The 20,737-nt window shown below is 35.4% G+C and overlaps 1 pseudogene; it reads right to left on the bottom strand.

Annotated features, from left to right (window-relative positions):
* LOC124237283 (polyadenylate-binding protein 4-like) overlaps window positions 1-20,737 on the bottom strand; it is a 61,955-nt pseudogene that overhangs the window by 24,590 nt on the left and 16,628 nt on the right.

Here is a 20,737-nt window from a genome sequence, read left to right on the forward strand (position 1 = left end):
TTAGATGAAGTCATGAGCGTGGAGCCTTCGTGGTGGGATTAGTGCCCTTCTAATGAGAAACACCAGTGAGCTTGTTCTCTCTCTCTCTCTCCACCGTGTTAGGACACAGTAAGAAGGCAGCCTCCACAAGCCAATCAGAGGGCTCCCTTCAGAACTTAGCCATGCTGGCACCCTGATCTCAGACTTCCAGCCTTCAGAAAAGGTAAATTTCTGTGCTTAAACCACCTACTCGACGTATTTGTTATGGCAGCCTGAGCTGACTAAGACAGATTTTGGTACCAAGAGTGGAGTGCTGCGGTAACAAATACCTAAACATGTAGAAGTGGCTTTGGAACTGGTTAATAGGTTGAGGCTGGGAGAGTTTTGAGATGCGTGATAGAAACGTGGATGTTAAGGATGACTCTGATGAGGTCTCAGATGGAAAAGTGGAACATGTTATTGGAAAGTAGAGGAAAGACGATCCTTGTTACAAGTGGCAAAGAACTTGACTGAACTGTGGTCTAGTGGTGGTGGAAGGAAAGATTTGTGAGCAATAACATTGGATATTTGGCTGATGAGATTTCTAAGCAAAGTATTGCATGAGTGGTGCCTTGCTTGCCTTTGACTACTTATAGTAATGTACTCAGCATTTTATTATTTTTAATTGCTGCATTAAAACATCCCACAAATTTAGGAGATTAAAACAATGCACATTTGTAATTTCACAGTTCTGTAGTTTGAAATCTGGGCAGGCTTGACTAGGTTCTCTAATTCAAGTCTCAGAAGACCAAGATGAAGATTTCAGCCATTCTGGGCCCTTATCTGGAGGCAATGGGGATCAGTCCCTTCCCAGCTCATTCAATTCCTTGTGGTTGCAGAAGTGAAGTGCCCATTTCATTTCTATCTGTCACCTGGGCATTGCTCTCAGCTTCCTGAGGCTGCCCACAGTTTTCATCATGGACTCCTCCATATTTAAACCAACATCAACATTTAAATCTTTCTTGTTCTTCCAGTGTCTCTGACTTACCCAATTATGACCAGCTGTAGAAATCTTACTGATTTTTAAAAGCTGACGTGATTAGATTAGAACCGCCTGGTTAATCTCTTTTCGGATTAACTCAAATTTAAGTGATTAATAAGCTTAATTACATCTGCAAAAGCCCTAATTGATGCATTATGTCTCATAATATTCACCCTCCTAAGGATTAGGCAAAAAACCTTAGGAGGCCACATAAGATTCTGACCACCCCAACACTCTGTCACTCATATGTTTTGCAAATATTTTTCTTAATTTTCTTTCTACTTCTTTTCATTGTTTTTTACAACTAGTTACTTTCTTCATTTTGTGCTTATACAGTGAAATTCTCCTATGTATAAATGAAAACTAGCCACGTACATTCCATCAAAGTTGTTTAATAATCTTTTACACATGGGATTCACTTTGGTTATGGTATAAAATACAGATACTATATTTTCTTCCAAATGATGGTTATTAGCTGTTTAGAGTAATACTATCTGTAAGCATTACTCTATTCATTATAGATTTAAAATACCACATTTTTCAAAATTAGAAGGTGTTTAACTTAGAAATCTCTTGATCAAATTTGGCATTTTGGGGAAAATGTTTTTCTCATCCTGGAGCATCACTCTGATCTATTTTTTTTTTTTTTAGTCTTCAATTATGTTTCTCCATAAAGTATTATTACTATTGTCTATATAGGTTAATATATATATATATGTAATGTACACATATATATATAATTATTCCCAAAAGACTTATGGCAGAATACAGAGCTTGACCTAGTTTGTAGTGTCACAGGAACAAATAGATGGAGTGCAAGTTTCTCTTCTTTAGGGTTTATTCTCAAAGAAGCAAATACAAAATGGATAGCAATACTGCCTCTATTTGTGGATAGAAAATTCTAAGAAATCCACTATTAAAACTAATAAAATTGGTAATGTTACAAAATAGAAGAACAATGTGCAAAAAATAATTGTATTTCTATACAATAAACAATCTGAAAATAAAATCAGGAGAACAATTCTATCAATAGCTTTAAAATAATGAAGTATTTAGGAGCACATTCAACAAAATAAGTGTAAAACTTGTACTCTGAAAATTTTAAAACTTTATAGACAGAAACTAAGGAAGATCTAAATAATAAAAAATTCCCTATTGTTTATGGATCAGAACACTTATTATCCTTAAAATGACCATAATTCCCATATCGATCCATGGATTCAGCAGAATTTCTTTCAAAGTTTTAGCTGGATTTTTTTGTGGAAATTAACAAGCTGACCCTTAAAATAATGTGGAAAATCAAGTAACCCAGAATAGGCAAAATATTCTTGAAAAATAAGAATAGAGTTGTGTGTGTGAGGGTCTCACTTCCTGATATCAAAACTTACTATCCAGCTACCGCAATCACAGCAGTCTGGTACTGGCACAAGGATAGACATATAGATCATTGGGATAAATTTAGGGGTCCAGAAATAAACCCTAAACTCTAGGATCAATTGATTTGTGTGTGTGTGTGTGAGGAAGTTGGGCCCTGAGCTAATATTTTGCCAATCTTCCTCTTTTTGCTTGAGGAAAATTGTCCCTAAGCTAACACCTTTACAGATATTAGTCCATTTTATATGTGGGACCCTGCCACAGCATGGCTTGATGAATAGTGTGTAGGTCCATGCCTGGGATCCAAACCCATAAACCCCGGGCTGCTGAAGCAGAGTACACGACCTTAACCACTACACCACTGAGTCAGCTCTCAACTGATTTTTAAAATAAGGGCAAAAACAATTCCATGGGTAAAGAAAAGCCTTTTATACAAATTTTCCTGGGACAACTGGATATCCACATACAAAAGAATGAATATGTACAACTACCTCACGTCATACACAAAAATTAGCTTAAACTGAATTGTAGACCTAAACATAAAAACTAAAGATACAAAACTCTTGTTCAAACAATAAAGTAAATCTCTGAGAACTTGGGTTAGGTTACGATTTCTTAGGTATGATGCCAAAAGTACATGCAGTAAAATAGAAAATTAATCATTTAGATTTAATCAAAAGCAAAAACAAACAACTTTTGTGCTCCAAAGAACATCAAGAGAAGACAATCCAAAGACAAGGAAACAATTTTGAAAATCACATATCTAATGAGGCGTTTGTATCCAGAGTATATAAAGAACTATTAAAACTCAAGAAGAAGAAGACAAACAACTCAATTTGGAAAATGAGCAAATAATCTAATATATATGTCTCAAAAATATATATACAGTTGGTAAAAACTACATGAAAAGATGCTTAACATCATTACCATTAAGGAAGCATAAATCAAAGCCACGAGGAGATTCCACTTTACGGAATCCCACCAGATCTGAGGGAGAGCCCATCAGAATGACCATTATCAAAAAGACAGATAATAACAAGTGTTGTCTAGGATATGGAGAAATTGGAACCCTTATACATTACTGGTTGGGATGTAAAGTGATGCAATCGCTTTGGAAAACAGATTGGCAGTTATTCAAAATATTCAGCATAGTGGTACCATATTACCCAGCAATCTACATCTAAGTATGTACACAAGAGAAATGAAACATGTATCCACACAAAAACCTTCCATGAGTATTCATGACAGCATTATGCATAATAGCCCAAAGGTGGAAAACAGCCAAATGTCTACTACAAATGAATGGATAAGCAATATGTGGTATATCCATATGATAGAATATTATTTGGCGATAGAAAAGAATGAAGTACTGATATATGTTACAACACAGATAATCCTAAAATCATTATGCTAATCGAAAGAAGTTAGTTACATACTTTATGAGACAATTTATACGAAATGTTAAGAATAAGAAAATCTATAGAGGAAGTAGATTAATGGTGGTCTCGGGCTAGCGGTAGGAAAGCAGGAGAGAGCAGTGGATTGGGAGTGTCTGCTAAAATATACAAGATTTCTTTTTGGGATGATGAAATGTGATAATATTAGATTAAGAGGATGGATGTATAAACATAAATATACTAGAAACCATTGACTTATACACTTTACAGGGTGAATTTTATGGTGTGTACTTTATATCTCAATAAGCTCTTACCTCCTGCTTCCATACTCTCTCATGGTGTTGTGCCCGGATGCTGGTGCTCAGTTCAGCCCACATCAGAGAGGCCACAGGTGTGGATTGATGCCATTTATACAGTTAGACTGCGGAAGGGATCAGGGCAGCACTCAAGGGTCTTCCTACTAATACAGCTATCCCTTCCTCTATATTTCATTTCTAATCACGTCATCAGGTCTACATTCAACACTTTTTGTTCTTTTAAGTTATTGGTAGATGGCTCTTCTCCCCATTATATTTTCCTCCCTGCTTTTTAATGTAATGTGAAAATACCAATTATTGATTATTTATTCTGTATCTGCACTACTAAAAGCTCTTATATTTCATTATTTGATCAAGTTTTCTCCACATACAACACTAATATTCTGCAAAGGAACATTTTTTATCTTCTGGTAAACCTCAACTCTTATTTTTACTTAACACTTGGTTTGTTGTACACGAGTGATTCTCTACAGGGACAAATCTACACCAGGGGAAATGTGGCAAAGTTGGTAACATTTTTGGCTGTCACAACTGGGGGATGCTACTGTTTTCCACTGGAGAGAGGCCAAGGAGGTTGCTATACGTCCTATAATGCACAAGACAGTCCAATAACAGAGAATTGTCTGATTCAAAATGTCAATAGTGCTGATATTGAAAAACCATGGAATAGACTATTCAGATGATATTAAGTAATACAAGTCTTAGATGGCATCTTTATTTCCTGATTTTAGAAAAATGATTTTCATGAATTATCGTCAAGTGCAATGTTGACAATTTGTTTGAAATACATTGGTTTTGTTATTTTGTATTTCTTTAAGCATGAAATGAACACATGTATATAGTTTATATGAAATGATAAACATATTCATATAACAATAATATTTCAATACCAGGTTTGTATTAGTCCTTCTATTTTTTCCTGTTCCAATACCTTAACACACCAGACACACTCAGAAAATTCATGTTACTATCCCTTTATGAGGACTGCTGTATTTTTCTCTATGTTCTTAAAATTACACACACACACACACACACATACACATACATTTCTTGGTCATTTATTGGCAAAAAGGAATTATATATAAATACTACTTTGCATGTCATTTTTTACACTCTACAATACCATCTGGAAATACATCTGTGTACCAACTTGTGGAGCTTTACTTCATTCTTTAAAGGCTACATAGTATTCATGGTATGAATCGGCCAATTGATAAACAATTCCCTTATTTGCCACTATGAACAATTCTGCAGTAAACAGGCATATATACATTCAAATATATGTACATATGTGTATTATTATTGTATATATGTACGTATATAAATATATATGAATACCTATATGAATATATAAATATGTATAAAAGTGGGCTCACTTATTTTTATGTGGTTGAATTTGCTTGAGTGAAAGATATATGACATTTTTCAATTTAATAGATAGTCATAGCTTTGTAAACACCTGTAAAATTAGCATTTCAACAGTAAAATGAAAATTTGAATCTTTTTACATATCTGCTGTGCATTTGCCTCATTACGAAGTGCCAACCGTTACCTATTGCCTACAGTATTTTTAAATAAGCTTATTAGTATTCTTTATATATTATGTTTAACTCTTTATCATATGCTTTATAATTTTTAATCAAAATTGCATTTATATTACTGGAATTACTTAAGCTCTGTTTGTATTTGTGTATACTAACACATATACTTTTTAATGTCTAACGATTACTTTCTTATTCCGAAATTATACAGGTACCCTCCAAGATTTTCTTGTAAGAATTACGTTAATTCTTTTGCAACAAATTTTCTAAATCATCTTAAATTATATATAAAAATTGAAAGCAGTATAATTTTATCTTTCCTTGTTATTTTAATGGAGCTTAATAAAATTATGGATATGGTGATTGTCTATTTTTAAAATTTCTATCCTTATATATTTGCTCTTTCCTAATTAGTTATTTCTTCTTTGAACACTCTGCTTGAATAGGCTGCAGATTTAAACCTAGGGCTTTATTTGTTTCTGTTTTGTCGTTGCTATTTGTCTCTCGAATCACCATTGAGCTCCATTATTTCAATAGGTAGTATAATTTTAAAGCTATTTCTCTCTTAAGCAGGACCTGGTCAGTAAAATTGCAAAATTACAAATTGCCTGAATTTTAGTAAATAATTCTAAATGTTAATTATATTTTATATAAGAAACAAGAGACAAAAACTCAAAATATATGCACATTTTAATGATTTTTCTGAAAACATAAAATATTCTTTTCTGATTAGGCTGTTGTTTGAAATGCTCTTTTAAAAAATGTGTCAGTAATGGTATTGCATTTCAGTACAGAAAAGAAGCTGGAAAGGGACCTCAAAGTCTAAAACAAAGGACAGTGTATTCCATAATATTTATCTGATTATAAGCTGATTTTATTTCCTCCATGCCAGCATGGAAGTGGAATGAAAGAAAGTGTCCTGAGTATCAATTTACCTATTATCACTAATGAAGTTAGATAATGCATGAGGGACTACAGATTGTAATAATAAATATGCATTAAAATTCTTAGCAATGCAAAGGATAAGGTGATCTTTTTAATTTATCTACAGACAAATAATTTGCAGCTTTTTAAAAGTTAAATTACTCAGATGATTGTATAGTTAGCCAAAGTATCAAAAAAGGTGTGTTCTTTCAGGAAGAGTAATCGGTCTAATTTTAAACCACAACCAATTTCTTATCAGATGTTTCAAAAAAGAAATTCCACAAAATATTAGATCAAAACAAACAAACAAATATTGAAGTAAGCGGCTGGTAGCCAAAGAGACAATGTTTCTGAAGGTACATTGATTATATGAGTTTAGGAAACGTGGGTTTTCTGGGTACATTATTGTTTATATTGTGGTTAAACCCTATGCTTGTAGTATTAGTTCAATGTTTTTCATCTTCTGTAGCTATCCTTGGCATAATCGATACACTTAAAATTGGTAAAATATTGCTGATCTCCAATATTACTTCCCTACTTGTTTAACACTATGCGTTCAAAATATAATTAATGATAGTGGATAATAGAATGTGATTTTGTACCACAATAGTCCTTAAACTTGGACCTCAGTGTAAAGTCGCTTATATTACAATGATAACATATATGTGGCTAGTTACTAAATTTTATTAGAATATGACAGAAAATGGAATTTAGAAACACTAAATATATTTTGAAACTAAGTCTATAAGAAGGCTAGATAGCTTAATATATAAAACAACACTCAGATTTGACATCTGTCTGGTCAAATAATATTTGGATTGAGATTCAACTAAATCAATTTTGAAAAAAACAGTCAAAACATAAAAAAACAAATGTACTTGCTGCCATTCCCCTATCATATGCTTCACATGTGGCTTAACTGACGTAATCCTCAAGCCTGTTGCAGATTTTAATCAGCACGGACTTTGAAGCCAAGTGTTAACAGAGTTTGAGTAGCATCGCTTGCTCTGAGTGATCTTGGAGGGTAATGCTTACTTTCCTTAAGCTTCAAATTTATCACTGATAAAAGGAAGATGATCACAGGAACTGCCCCATGGGATTTTGAGTGAACTCAATGACATAATACCTATAAATGTCTTAGTAGAGTCTTATGCATATTCAGTGTTCCTTAAACATCAGCCATTACCTTTTTATCATTATTCTTCTGTGTCTGTATTTTTTTTCCAATGAAACAAGTTTCTTTGGTGTATTTTGAGCCTCAGCTGAAAGAATAAATAAATTTAAAAAATTTATTAAAAGTTGAGACTAGGGAGATGAGATTAACATATATGAGGGAAGTAAAGAAGGAGGAAGGGAAGAGAGGGAGAATGAACAATAGGTACCAAAATGGTAGGTTGTATAGCAGATAGCTTATATCGAATGGGAAATCAGATGTTTGAGAATTTAGTGAAAATTGCAATGGTCTGATAGAGAAGCTGGAATTTGTGTAGTAGTGTAAATTACAGATGAGGTTTAAATTGCTAAGACCAGAAAGGGAAGGGCGATGTAGTTTGATTAATGGAGGAACTGGAAATAATGAGGAGCAATTATTATTAAGAGCAAAGATAAACAAAGTATAAAAAGATTAAGTTTGATAGTAGCATACAGTGTTGATTGAAGGGAGAGGGACTTAAGGTAGGAGATAAAATATTCCTTTAATCTAGTGACCTAGACATGCAGAGACTATCACTTCTTGACAGAGATAAAATAGAGGAAAGGAGGCATCTTAAAATCATTTTAAGTGAATAAATGCAGGCTTGGATATTGACATTTAACAGAAGGAAAGGAAGAAAAGACTATGGGGTATAGAGTTAGGGGAAGTTACATGTATCCTGGGTAAATCTGAATCTTTGATTTGTCTAAATTAGCACACATGTCAGTTTTTCTGGATTGTTTTGCTGTATACCCTTTGTCTCAGCATAACTTTTAAAAGAGTTCTCCTTTGCTCCTGTAAGTGTCCTAGTTTGGATATATAGATATAGATACACACAGATATAGATACACGTAGTTATAGATACACATGAATATAGATACCCATATGTACATGTATGTGTATATATAATTGATCACCTATTTATAACTGCCATTCTATACAATTATTGAATACATACAGATGTTTTTAAATGTGTAATGCTTTACCTCAGTCTCTGGAGTAGAATATCCTGAATCTTACTTTTGTTTGCACTTCAATTACTCTTGCCTCTTTATATATTTTGTTCAACTGATATCATGCAATTGTATAGTTAGAAATGAGAAATATATACTTTTGGATTTTTAGTTTCTTTTTAAATTTTCTTATACTTAGGGTTAAGAGCAGAAATTCGCATTCTAGAACAAGCTGTTTACATACTCAATGTTTTGAGGTCGCTCTGCGTAAGTGAGATGGAATTCTGTCAATTTTAGGGCAGATGTTAAGACTGATGATGCCCCAAACACTAACATAATTGAGAGCAAGTTTACACTTCACCCAACAGATACCTGGAAGAGCAGAGCTGGCTTGAATAGTGGGAATGGATTGGGTCCTTATGAGAGGTAGAGGGTCTGACTGAGGAAAAGTTCCCATGGTATGCTAGTGAGTTGCAGGAAATTTCTCATCAGAGCCAAAGGAGGAGATTAACAAGAGCTTGTGCAGATGTAGGGTCAAAGAAGAAAAGGCACGTTAGACTCATAAATAAGTCAGTGGTAGAATATTAAAGATGAGTCAGACTTTTTATTACACTCATATATTAATTTTAATATCATAGTTACTTTGAACCATGAAATGTTAACAAAGGTAGGAAACGATAATACTATAAGTCATCTACAAGTCAAAGAGAGTGGCCTCAGAAGAAACCAATCCCACTGACATCTTGATCTAGCACTTCTAACCTCCCAGAATTGAGAAATACATTTCTGTTGTTTAAGTCTCTGATACTTTCAAGTTCTAGTTGTGTCCCTGTCTTTGGGTTCCGTGGGAAGGAGGATCTTTGGTTCTGAGGTCACTTCAGGTCATGATTTCTTCTTTTGCGCATGTCCTGGCTACGTGACTTTGCAGTTTTTCTGAAAGACAATCCTTAAGCACTTTGTTTGTAAGAGATGGGGTCTGTTTGAACTGACTCTAAGGGGGCCTGTGGTTACAAATGTGTTTGCAATCATCTCTTATACCTTATCCAAATTTAGATGTCACAAATTGTGTTTTGATGATTCTTTAATCTATAGGTTAAATATAACGTATGGTAAACTTTAGTCTTATTTTCTAATTTAAAACTGAAAAAATTTAGTCTGCAAAACATATCTGTGTTATTTTCAAATTTCATTATTCTAAAGACATTTCTCTTTTCTATTCCTTCCTAGACTATGAATATCACTTTTTGAAATCCCTAGCCAAGGCTAAATTCCTTCAAGAAGCCAAACCACGTTATATTTCTCACTCCAAACTTTCCCATTGTTGAATAACAGTATCTTCATTCTTCCCTTGTTAGATAACATAAGCAGCATGTTGAATTGTCAAGAAAAAGGGATCTTGTAATGGAGGGCCTGAGTTCAAGTTCTAGCTTACAATTACTGAATTTGGAAAAATAGAAATCAAATATAAAACCAATTTTTAATATCCTTTACAATGAATGACTGTCTCTCTGAATTGTGTTGAAGCTTAATCCTGGTGAAGACAGTTTGTTAATTATAGCAGACTATAAAAATGTTAAAGATTACTGCTGTGCTGATTTGGCATTTCTGTGTTTAGTTATTTCGTATTTAAATTTATTCCTCTTTTAAATTTATGGGTCCCTTTACTATGTCAAAGACAAAACTAAGTCTGCTACAACATATACAAAGGCTGTTTATTCATAAACTTGCCACAAGGGAACCCATCTGCTATCACTTAGATGTCAGCAGGGGTTCAAGGAGTTAGAAAGGAAGGTAGGTTTTATGCAATAAAACGAGGAAAAGCTGAGACAGTCTCTGATTGGCAAGTGTTCGTAGTAAAGTGGGACTTTTAGAAGAAGGGAGACATTCTAATTGGTTTCCTGGTACATTTAGCAGCCTCTGATTGGCTACAAAGGGTCAAGTTATTAATTTGGGGTCATTCAAAAGAAGAAGAATTGTTTAATGTTATGGACGGAGAGTTGTCCTGGGCCAGCTGTTTCCTGGAACAGATGGGGGTTGACAGGGTACTCTCTGCTGTCAAAATATCATAGTCATGAAGGTCCTTATATGGAGCTAGTGGCTGCCACGGCAGGCAGTTTTTCACTGACAACATCAAAATTTGTAGAAAACCGCTCTTAAAACTTTATAATTTGTGTGATATTGTAATTTATAATAAGAAATATCTATTTGGTCTTCATCCCGGTTTCTGGAGCTGAGCTCCTAAAATCCTCGGAAATTCTTAAGTGATGAGAGCAATAAAGGTGTTTTCATCATGTTAATGAGGTGACTTTTGGACCGCATCTAAGGATGGAGGCTGGTTGCCAGGAGACCCGATCCTGTGATTAGAGCTCACCTCCAGGGAGGGGAGAGAGGCTGCAGGTTGAATCAATCATCAATGGCCAATTATTTAATCAATCATGACTATGTAATGGAGCCTCTATAAAAAACAGGAAAGACTGGGTTCAGAGAGCTTCCAGGTCGGTGAACACCAGGAGATGCCGAGACAGTGGCGTGCCTGGAGAGGGTATGGAAGCTCCGAGCACTTTCCTCACACTTTGCCCTATGTATCTCTTCCATTTGGCTGTTGCTGAGTTATATCCTTTTATAATAAACCAGTGATCTAGTGAGTAAAATGTTTCTTTAAGTTCCGTGAGTCACTCTAGCAAATTAATTGAACCCCACGAAGTGGTCATGGGAACCTCTGATTTATAGCCAGTTGGTCAGAAGCACAAATAACAACATGGGCTTGTGACTGGCATCTGTCATTTGGGTGTAGAGTGGTGGGCAGTCCCATTGGACTGAACCCTTAAGGTGCGGGATATGACACTATCTCCAGTTAGATAGTGTCAGAATTGGGTTGAATTCTAAGACACTGTGCTGGTGTCCAATAATTGCTCGTTGGTGCAGGGAGAACCCCCACTCCCTACACTGGGAATTGGTCTCAGAACACTGGAAGAGCTGACAACTGCCAACTACGTGCTCAGAGTTCACCGCTCCCTAATCCTTAACATTTTCTGCTTTAGTTTATAGAGCATCGTATTTTTCTTCCTACCTCTCTGCCTCAGTTAAAGGTTTATTTTTGTCTTTCTCCAGATGTTTAAACTTTTAGAAAGTTCATCCCTTGTTTATCTGTTCTCTATACATTTTCCCTCCTTATCAATTCTTCTCTCAGTTTTACACCTGAGAAGAAAAAGCCCCCAGATTATTTAATGATTGCATTAAGATAGTTTCTAGTTAAACCCACTCAACAAATCTACAGTTATACATACAGTGAATTGTTTTCAACCTTATAGCCCAACATCAGGAGCGGCTCACCTGGTCAAAGACCCTCCATATAACTCCTATTCTTGGCTCTCTGTGGCATGGAACCTGTATGCCTTATTTAAATATACTGCAATCTACAATATGCTAGAGTGTCTTCTCTCTTCCTATCTTTACTTAGCTTTACACTTCATGTGTGTGGAACTTACGGTAAAAGATACACCCTATACCTCCCCTCAGTTTCTGCCCAGTTGCTGTTTTGAGAAAGGTTCAATCTTTCATGCCATAAAAACAGAAACAATAGAAAATTTATTTAGGACAATAGAACAAGCCCTGGATGTTTTAAAATAAAGCATGAAGGGCATATCGCCAGTGGTATATGGCAAACAGGGAGCTTCCACCTACTCAACTTGGGGATGAGTATAGATGAATCAGCCAACAAATGTTACTTCCACAGTCGTAACTGAATTGAAGTTAGTGAAAAATCCTTGCAGGATTTTACCGTTTATTAGTTCTCAGATTTACTGTTGTCATTGTTGCTGGTTTATGTTTACCTGTGAGTTTTAGATGTTTTAGTGTGGGAAAAAAATTAAACTGTATTTGTATTATGAGAATCAAGTGAGAAATTAACTGAAAATTGTAGTTGTGTAGGTAGCACATTGTAAATACGCAGTAGGTGTCCACTGCTTCATTCAGTCACGCATTCATTCATGAAGTCAGCCAATCACTGATCCCCCAGAGCGACCCTCCACTCTAACGTTGCAGCCCTGAGGCAGGGGCTGATCCAAAATGCCTCCACCTGCAAGGAAATGCATGTGACTCCCTGAGCTTGTGATGAATGTGTCATCTTCCCAGTATCACTTCTCTCCTTGAGGAGAGAGCTTCATAGTCAAATGCTCTCCAAATAATTCTTTTTTCAATTTCTGTTTCATCCCAGATGTTGGTGAACTTTCTAAACAGTTTTTTGCTACTTACCTTGATATTTTTTGGTGGTAATCTCTCTTCTCTCTTGGAACATGCGTTTACTTTCTCCAAGTCTCACCTGTAAGTGAAATAAGGAAGCATCTCATTTTAATATTTTACCTGTGAAAAACAAATACAGGGGAGGGACTGGAAAGAAAATGTTTAAATAGTGCAATTGAAATCCACAGAAATATCAGATACTTTAATCATGGAAAAATATAAGTCTGTGAAAAGGAACTGTTATAAATCAGTAATGATCTCCTGGAAATTAAGAGTATCAGAATCAGGAAAAAAAATAGTAATAAGGTTGGAAGATAAAATTAATGAACTGTCCCTAAATTTAAAACAAATAAAGAAACAAAAGTAAACAAAATAGGTGAAGAAAGATAGGATATTTAAAGACTGGACAAGAAGTTTCAATATTCCACTAATGTGAACTCCCTCAAAAAAACTAATAAAAAGACAAGAGCGGTGACTATGAAAAGAATATTAAAAAAAAATCCCAGAATTGATCATCTACTCAGATAAAAGAGGCCTATCTAGTACCCAGAGAAACAACTGAATAAAAACTCACATAAAAGCCATTTAAAAAGGAAACAGAATTCTGAGGATAAGAGAAATCAGAATCGTACAAACAGCAATAATAGCAATTATACACACATGTATGAACACCCCCCCCCACATATACAAACGCATACGTGTGTGTTTGTGTTTATGTATGTATAATCAATCAGAAGCTAGCTTATTACTTGGTTCAACAGTGATATTAATATAGTTAAATAATACAAATATTAACAATTTATTTGAGTAATATTTCTGATATAACAACTTTCTGAGGATGAAAGTAGTACTTAAGGAGCATTAAATTCTCAGCTAATATAATAGACAGTTGTTAGGAAAGTTGTTAGCTCAACTTTAAATATAAAAAATGTTAAGTATGTAAGTAATTGGATTAACATCCAAAAAAGAAAAGAAATTAAATATGTATTTTAAACCCCTATACTTCCTCAATCATAATCAAAATAAAGATTCTTGGCTGATTTCATGAAAGCTATATATATAGTGTTTTCATTTCTCCTTCTTTTTCAATTAAGAGAAAACTTTGGAATAAGTTCATTTTTCTTCTCATAAAGAAAGACAATCTTGGAAAGCAATCTTAATTTTTATTTCACTAATGCTCATTAGGCAAGTCAAATAGATTAGGGTGTCCAATATGATTCTTAGAGACTAGTTCCGTTTTATCACTAGTCTTTTGTATCTGATTATAGATTCACAATAATTTATTACAATTGTTTCATAAGGTGAAAATTTGCTTTTGATTGACTGCTAAGTTCTCATCACATTACTGAAGACACATTCTTAGACACTGTCCGCTAATAATATTAACTGACTGTATCAAATGAGTGAGTTGAAATAGTGTTGAAAACTGATAGAAACTCTGCTGCCAGTAACTATTTCAAACAGAAAAACCACTTCAAGATGGTTTATGATTCTGATTCAGCATAAAAGTTAATGCTGGCTTTAGGCTTTTTGTTTATCTTGAACTTCTCACATCATGAAAAGAATCAGAGACATCTGACCAGGTATTATAAGGTAGGTTATAATCTAATATTTTCCACATTTTGAGAAAATGTGGGGATGGAAACAGGAAAGGGTGACAGTATGAGTAAATGCATGAGATGGGCAGTGTGTGAATAGTGAAATATAATTAGTTTAAATTTTGGAGTGAGTCAAATATTTATGTGGGAATGATCAAGTCTTATAAAACTTTAAAAATCATAACTGACAAGTAAAATATTTATAATGCAACCTTGTAATATGTAATATTAAACACATGAATAGAATATGATTGCTGGGTAGAAAGGCTGATTTTTATTTAAGAAACTACACATCAGAAGGGCTTTAGATTATGTAATGTCCTTGTTTATTTGATACTAAAATAAACAAAGTTCTAATGAATCAGTTAATTAAAAACTAAATAGGCGCACAATCATAGATTTAGAAATTAAACTTATGCATTATATTGTTTCCCTAGATAATTGCTAAAAGCAATTTTAACAATTTAAGTATTTCAGAAGGTATGAGTGAACTAAAATGTGAGTTATCTAAGTTTCTAATATCAAATTTTATGAAATGAAGCAATGATGGTTTGAGATGAAAATTTGGAAGAAAGACTATGGTACATCTTAAACAAAGGCCCGCACAAAACATCGGCTGGAAAACTTACAAATGTACATTATAAGACCACACTCCCATAAATTCTGATCCTGTTGGTTTGAGTAGTTTCTAGGAATATGTATTTCTTTTTATTACAGACTTTACTTTTTTAGATCAAGTTTAGGTTCATAGCAAAATTGAGATGAAGGTCCAGAGATTTCCAAAATACTACCTGCCCCCACACATGCATAGTGTCCCCCATTCTCAACATCTCCCAGCTGAGTGGTACATTTGTTAAAATTGATGAACTTACATTGAGACATCATTATCACCCAAAGTCTGTAGTTTACATTAAGGTTCACCTCTTCATGTTGTACATTCTATGAGTTCTGAAAAATGTACGATGGCATGTATCCACCAGTATAGTATCACAGACAGTAGTTTCACTACCCTAAAAATCCTCCTGGCTCTGCCTATTTATCCCACCCTATCCTCTGAGCCCTGTCAACCACTGATCCTTTTACTGTCTCTGTAGTTTCCTGTTTTTCAGAATGTCATACAGTTGGAAACATACAGTATACAGCCATTTCAGGTTGACTCCTTTCACTTAGTAAGATGCATTTAAGGTTCCGCCATATCTTTTCATGACTTATAGCTTATTTCTTTTTAGTACAAGATAACATCCCATTGTCTGGATGTACCAGAGTTTCTATTCACCTACTGAAAGACATTCTGATTGCTTCCAAGTTTTGGCAAATATGAATAAAGCTGCTTTAAACATCTCTGTTTTTGTGTGGACATAAATTTTCCACTCCTTTGAGTAAATACCAAGGAATACAATAGCTGAATCATAGAGTAAGAGTATGCTAAGTTTTGTAAAAATCTTCCAAACTGTCTTCCAAAGTGGCTGTACCATGTTGTATTTCTATCAGCAATGAATAAGAATTCCTGTTGCTCCACATCCTCATCAGCATTTGGTGGTGTCCGTATTTCAGATTTTGGCCAGTCTAATAGACATGTAGTGGTATCTTGTTGTTTGTTGTCTTAAATTGCAGTTTTCTAATGACATATGATGTGGAACATCTTTTCATATGCTTGTTTGCCATCTGTATATCCTTTTTGCAAGGTGTCTTTCACATTTGCCCATTTTTTTTTTTTTAAAGATTTTATTTTTTCCTTTTTCTCCCCAAAGCCTCCTGGTACATAGTTGTGTATTCTTCGTTGTGGGTTCCTCTAGTTGTGGCATGTGGGACGCTGCCCCAGCATGGTCTGACGAGCAGTGCCATGTCCGCGCCCAGGATTCGAACTGACGAAACACTGGGCCGCCTGCAGCGGAGCGCGCGAACTTAACCACTCGGCCACAGGGCCAGCCCCCACATTTGCCCATTTTTAAATCAAGTTGTTCAGTTTTCTTATTGATGACTTTTATGAATTCTTTCTACATTTTGGATAACAGTCCTTTATCAGATATGTTTTCTGCAAATATTTTCTTGTATTCTGTGGCTTGTCTTCTCATTCTCTTGACAGTGTCTTTGAGAGAGCAAAGTTTTTAATTTTAATGAAGCTTAGTTTATCAATTCTTTCTTTCATGGATCGTGCCTTTGATGTTGGATTTGAAAAGTTGTCACCATGCCAAAGGTCACCTAAATTTTCTTAAATATTATCTTTTAGGAGTTTCTCTTAAGACTGCTCAGGGTGCTGTAACAAAATACCACAGACTTGGTAAAAGAAATGGATTGCTCATAGTGCTGGAGGCTGGGGTGTCCATGATCAAGGTGCTGGTTGATTCAGTTCCTGATGAGGCCTCTCTTCCTGACTTGTGGATGATTAGCATCTTGTTATGTCTTTGCATTGTAGAGAGAGAGAAATATCTGGTATTATCATCTTTTTTGTAAGGACACTAATCCCTTCCTGGAGGCCCCACCCTCATGATTGCATCTAAATCTTATTACCTCTCAAATGCCCCAGATCTTGTATGGTCATTATATCATTTTAACATTGTTAATATTTCTAGTGTATATATACTATTTTTAAATGTAAATTAGGTTTCCAGTCTTATTTTAATATTTATTGATTTGATGCTCATAGAATACATCAGCTTCTCCATTGTTAATTGGTTTTTTCCCTCCTTTCCTAGACTGGATTTAATGGTTGTAGTGGACCTTGCTAGCTGTCTTTCATTTACTACTCTTCCCTTCTTCTTCAGTAATAGAACTTCAGATTTTTGGCTGGATATATTTTCTGTGCTCCTTTGTAGGTTTGTATAGCCATGTGACTAAATTTTAGTTAATAGAACGCAAGCAAACATTTTGTATGGAATTTCCCGGGAGTCTCCTTAAAAATGAGTGTGACCATCCACTTCTAGCTATGATGGAGTAATTTACAGAAGAAAAACTCTCTCTCTAAGAAAAAACAAAAGCCAAAATATATATGAAAAAAAATCTCTTTTAACACATCACAGAGATGCTGAAACAATAAGAACTTACAGGAGAAATATCTAAAATATCTTATGGTATAAACAAGATGAAACAATAAGAATGTATGGGACAAATATCTAAGAGAGGACCAATCACTTAGGTAGGTGGGCTCCTATTTTGCAGCGTTCCATCAGGGCACTTGCCAATTCCCATATAGATCTATTTCTTACACAAGTTCAAGGACCAGTTCCTCTATGGTTCCTGTGCACTTATTTTCCTGAGGGAAGATTAGAAAAGGAGATTAATGGGGTGAGTTCCCTTTACCACAGTTGGTCAACTTGGTATATGTTCCCTCTCTCCTGCAATGTAATGCAACCTGTGGAACCCATTGTCATATATTCAGTCCTGTACCTCCTTTGATGTAAAGTGGATTCCTTATTCATAGCTAAGCTGTGTGGGATTCCATGCTTACAGACCAGGTATTCTCCCCTGGACAGTAGTGCTGATTGAGGTTCTGTTAGCAGAAAAGACAAACACATGCCAAGAATATGTATCTATCTGTCTTTGTGATGGCAAACCACAGTCTCTTCTTGGATAAGAGACACTCAATGTTTTTGAATTACCACAAGAGGCAGTTGTTTTCCTCAAGGAACAATGTAAAAATAGGGGTTCAATGTTATTCTTCTGTTACTTCAGAGGCTGACATAGCTAGGCAGGTCTTGATAAGGAGTCCATTCTTATCTGTTGGGACTTTTATAGCCTCTATCTCTTTTACCGTGATCAGTTTCTTCATCATGCCATTCTGAGGTGGCTAATGATGAACACTGGCTAGGCTGACACCAAATTGCCAAGTCATTTTGTCTCCTTTGTTTTATCAGTGCCTCCTACATGATGGAGAATTTCTGATGGAAATTAACATCTGATATAAAAATCTTCACACTTTATGCCCATTCCTATATGTTCATTGGCATGCCTTATTGTATACTTATTGTCAGAAATCCTCACCTCCTATTTTCTAAATCTTACACTCCCAGGCTTATGACCAAATTGTCAGACTAACACACATTAATGTGTATATATTCTTAGGCCAATTCTCTGTTCGCACAAAGTTGATGACCAGGTGCACAGCTCATACTTCATCAGTTGAGATTATTTTCCCTCTCCAAGGATGAAGATCATCTTTGAATGTGATTGTAATGCAACTTATTTGTAATGCAGTATGTGGCTTACTCCCACCTACTGAGTCAACCCATTCATAAATCATATTCAGACTTTCTTCTCCCTTTGTGTTGTCATGGTAGATTTCCCAGATGGTTGGGGAGCAGCACTAATACAAATTGATGGATGATATGGGGCTCTGAGCTACCAGCTCATAACTTAGGCATGCTCTTTTGTCCTGCTTTTTCCATCTTTTAGTGGCATGCTGCTGGACCTGTCTGACTTTATGACATGAGAGGTCTGATGGAACCAAGCTCATAATGGATATCTGCAATTGTTTGAGCTTGTGGTAATCTATAGTCAGTTTTTAGGCTCCATTTGGTTTCTATAGGAACCAGACTGGAAAATTAAAAAGATACAACAGGGACCAACATCCTTCATCTATTGTCTTTAATGGTGACACTAATCTCTGTTACTTCCTGGGTTGTTACACACATACATATTTATCCATATCTACCTATCTATCTATCTATCTATCTACTATCTTGACTTGGGGTGATGGGGAGTTTTAGCAGTTTCCACTTGTTCTTGCCCAGTATAATAACTCTTCTTTTCACAGGCCAAGGACATAATCTGGGGCTTACTCTAACTGCCAAGTATATTAATTAAATTAAGTGCTTGAGGACAGGAAAAATGACTACTTGATAGATCCAAGGAAGTTGTGGCTTGTTGTGAGCCAAAATTTCACGAGGACTTCATTATTACCTGGCCTCTAAGCCCATACTCGAAGGGGGGCCACGATGATGCGTTTGGTATCCAGGTGTCAATTTCAATTCAGATTCTGTGTTTAACTGTTCTCAGACTACCTGGATATTCCCATTTCCCCAGTTGACTGTCACCTTAGTAAACAGACTTAGGCCCCTTTGGGGAAAGACTAAAGACATAATTACAGTATTAATATGCCATGGTACTGGAGAGGTTTCCTGGCCAGAGACCTTACCTCTTCTTCATTCATTACGTTCTGGAGGTAATATTGGCTCAGGTCCTGAAATTGGGTAAAGGATCATGACTTTTGAATTGAACTAAGTGCTCTGAAATTCCTGCTCCCCAAATTTGGGGATTGTATATGATAAGTAACACTTTTATTGACTGACTACCAATGCTTTCTCTAGGGATGATATACTGTATTAAGAATTTCTACAATACTCCATGTGCTAAGCTCCTTTGGATTCCCTTTCATTCCTCTTGGTAATTATTGTATTTGTTGCTGCCATATGACCTCTGTTACTTCAAGGCTCCACATCCTCATAGATATGTATAAACCTATCTTTGTAATTACCACAATCACCATAATCCCTGGGCTCCAGAGGAGAGCTACAAGGGAAATTCTTGGTGTAACTGGTGACTCTCTCATAATAGTGTTGGTGCATTTTGTGCCTTAATTCCTTTCCTGTGGAACATAATCGTTTGATGAGTTTTCTGGTCTCAAAATATATTATTATGTATGCCTACTTCCTTTAAGCTCTATTTTTTTTCCTCTAATATTTAATAGTGCAACTTAGGAATTTCCACCTGACTCAACATTGGCCAACACTTTCTCTAGGCTTCTCAGGGTCATTATCACAGTGAGTTCGTCCCATTCCCATGGAATCTTTCTCAAGGTGTTAAAAATCATTTCCCAAAAATGTGTACCCAACTGAGAAAAAAATTCTTGCTTATCCAGACTTATTTTTATTTTTGACCTCTGTGATCACACATCTTCAAAGCCCATACCCAGTGTAATCCTCTGGCTACTGGCAGTGTATGCTGGCTAATCAGTAGAGAGGAAGTTTTAGCTCTTAGTAGGGAAATATGGGCCATCGCTGCAATCTCTGAGCATTCACAGGGTTCATCAGAGCCAACATCCTTAGAAACATCCTTCTCAATTACCTGGATACATATTTCAATGCCAGGCTTTTCAACAAGGGCTCCCATCTTAGCATAACAGACATGCCTTGACTGAGCATTTAATTCTCTCTGGAACTCTGAAATTCTATCTATCAGATCTTTGGTCTACTGTTCAGCT

This window comes from Equus quagga, chromosome 3, assembly GCF_021613505.1.
Source record: "Equus quagga isolate Etosha38 chromosome 3, UCLA_HA_Equagga_1.0, whole genome shotgun sequence".
Lineage (NCBI taxonomy): Eukaryota > Metazoa > Chordata > Mammalia > Perissodactyla > Equidae > Equus > Equus quagga.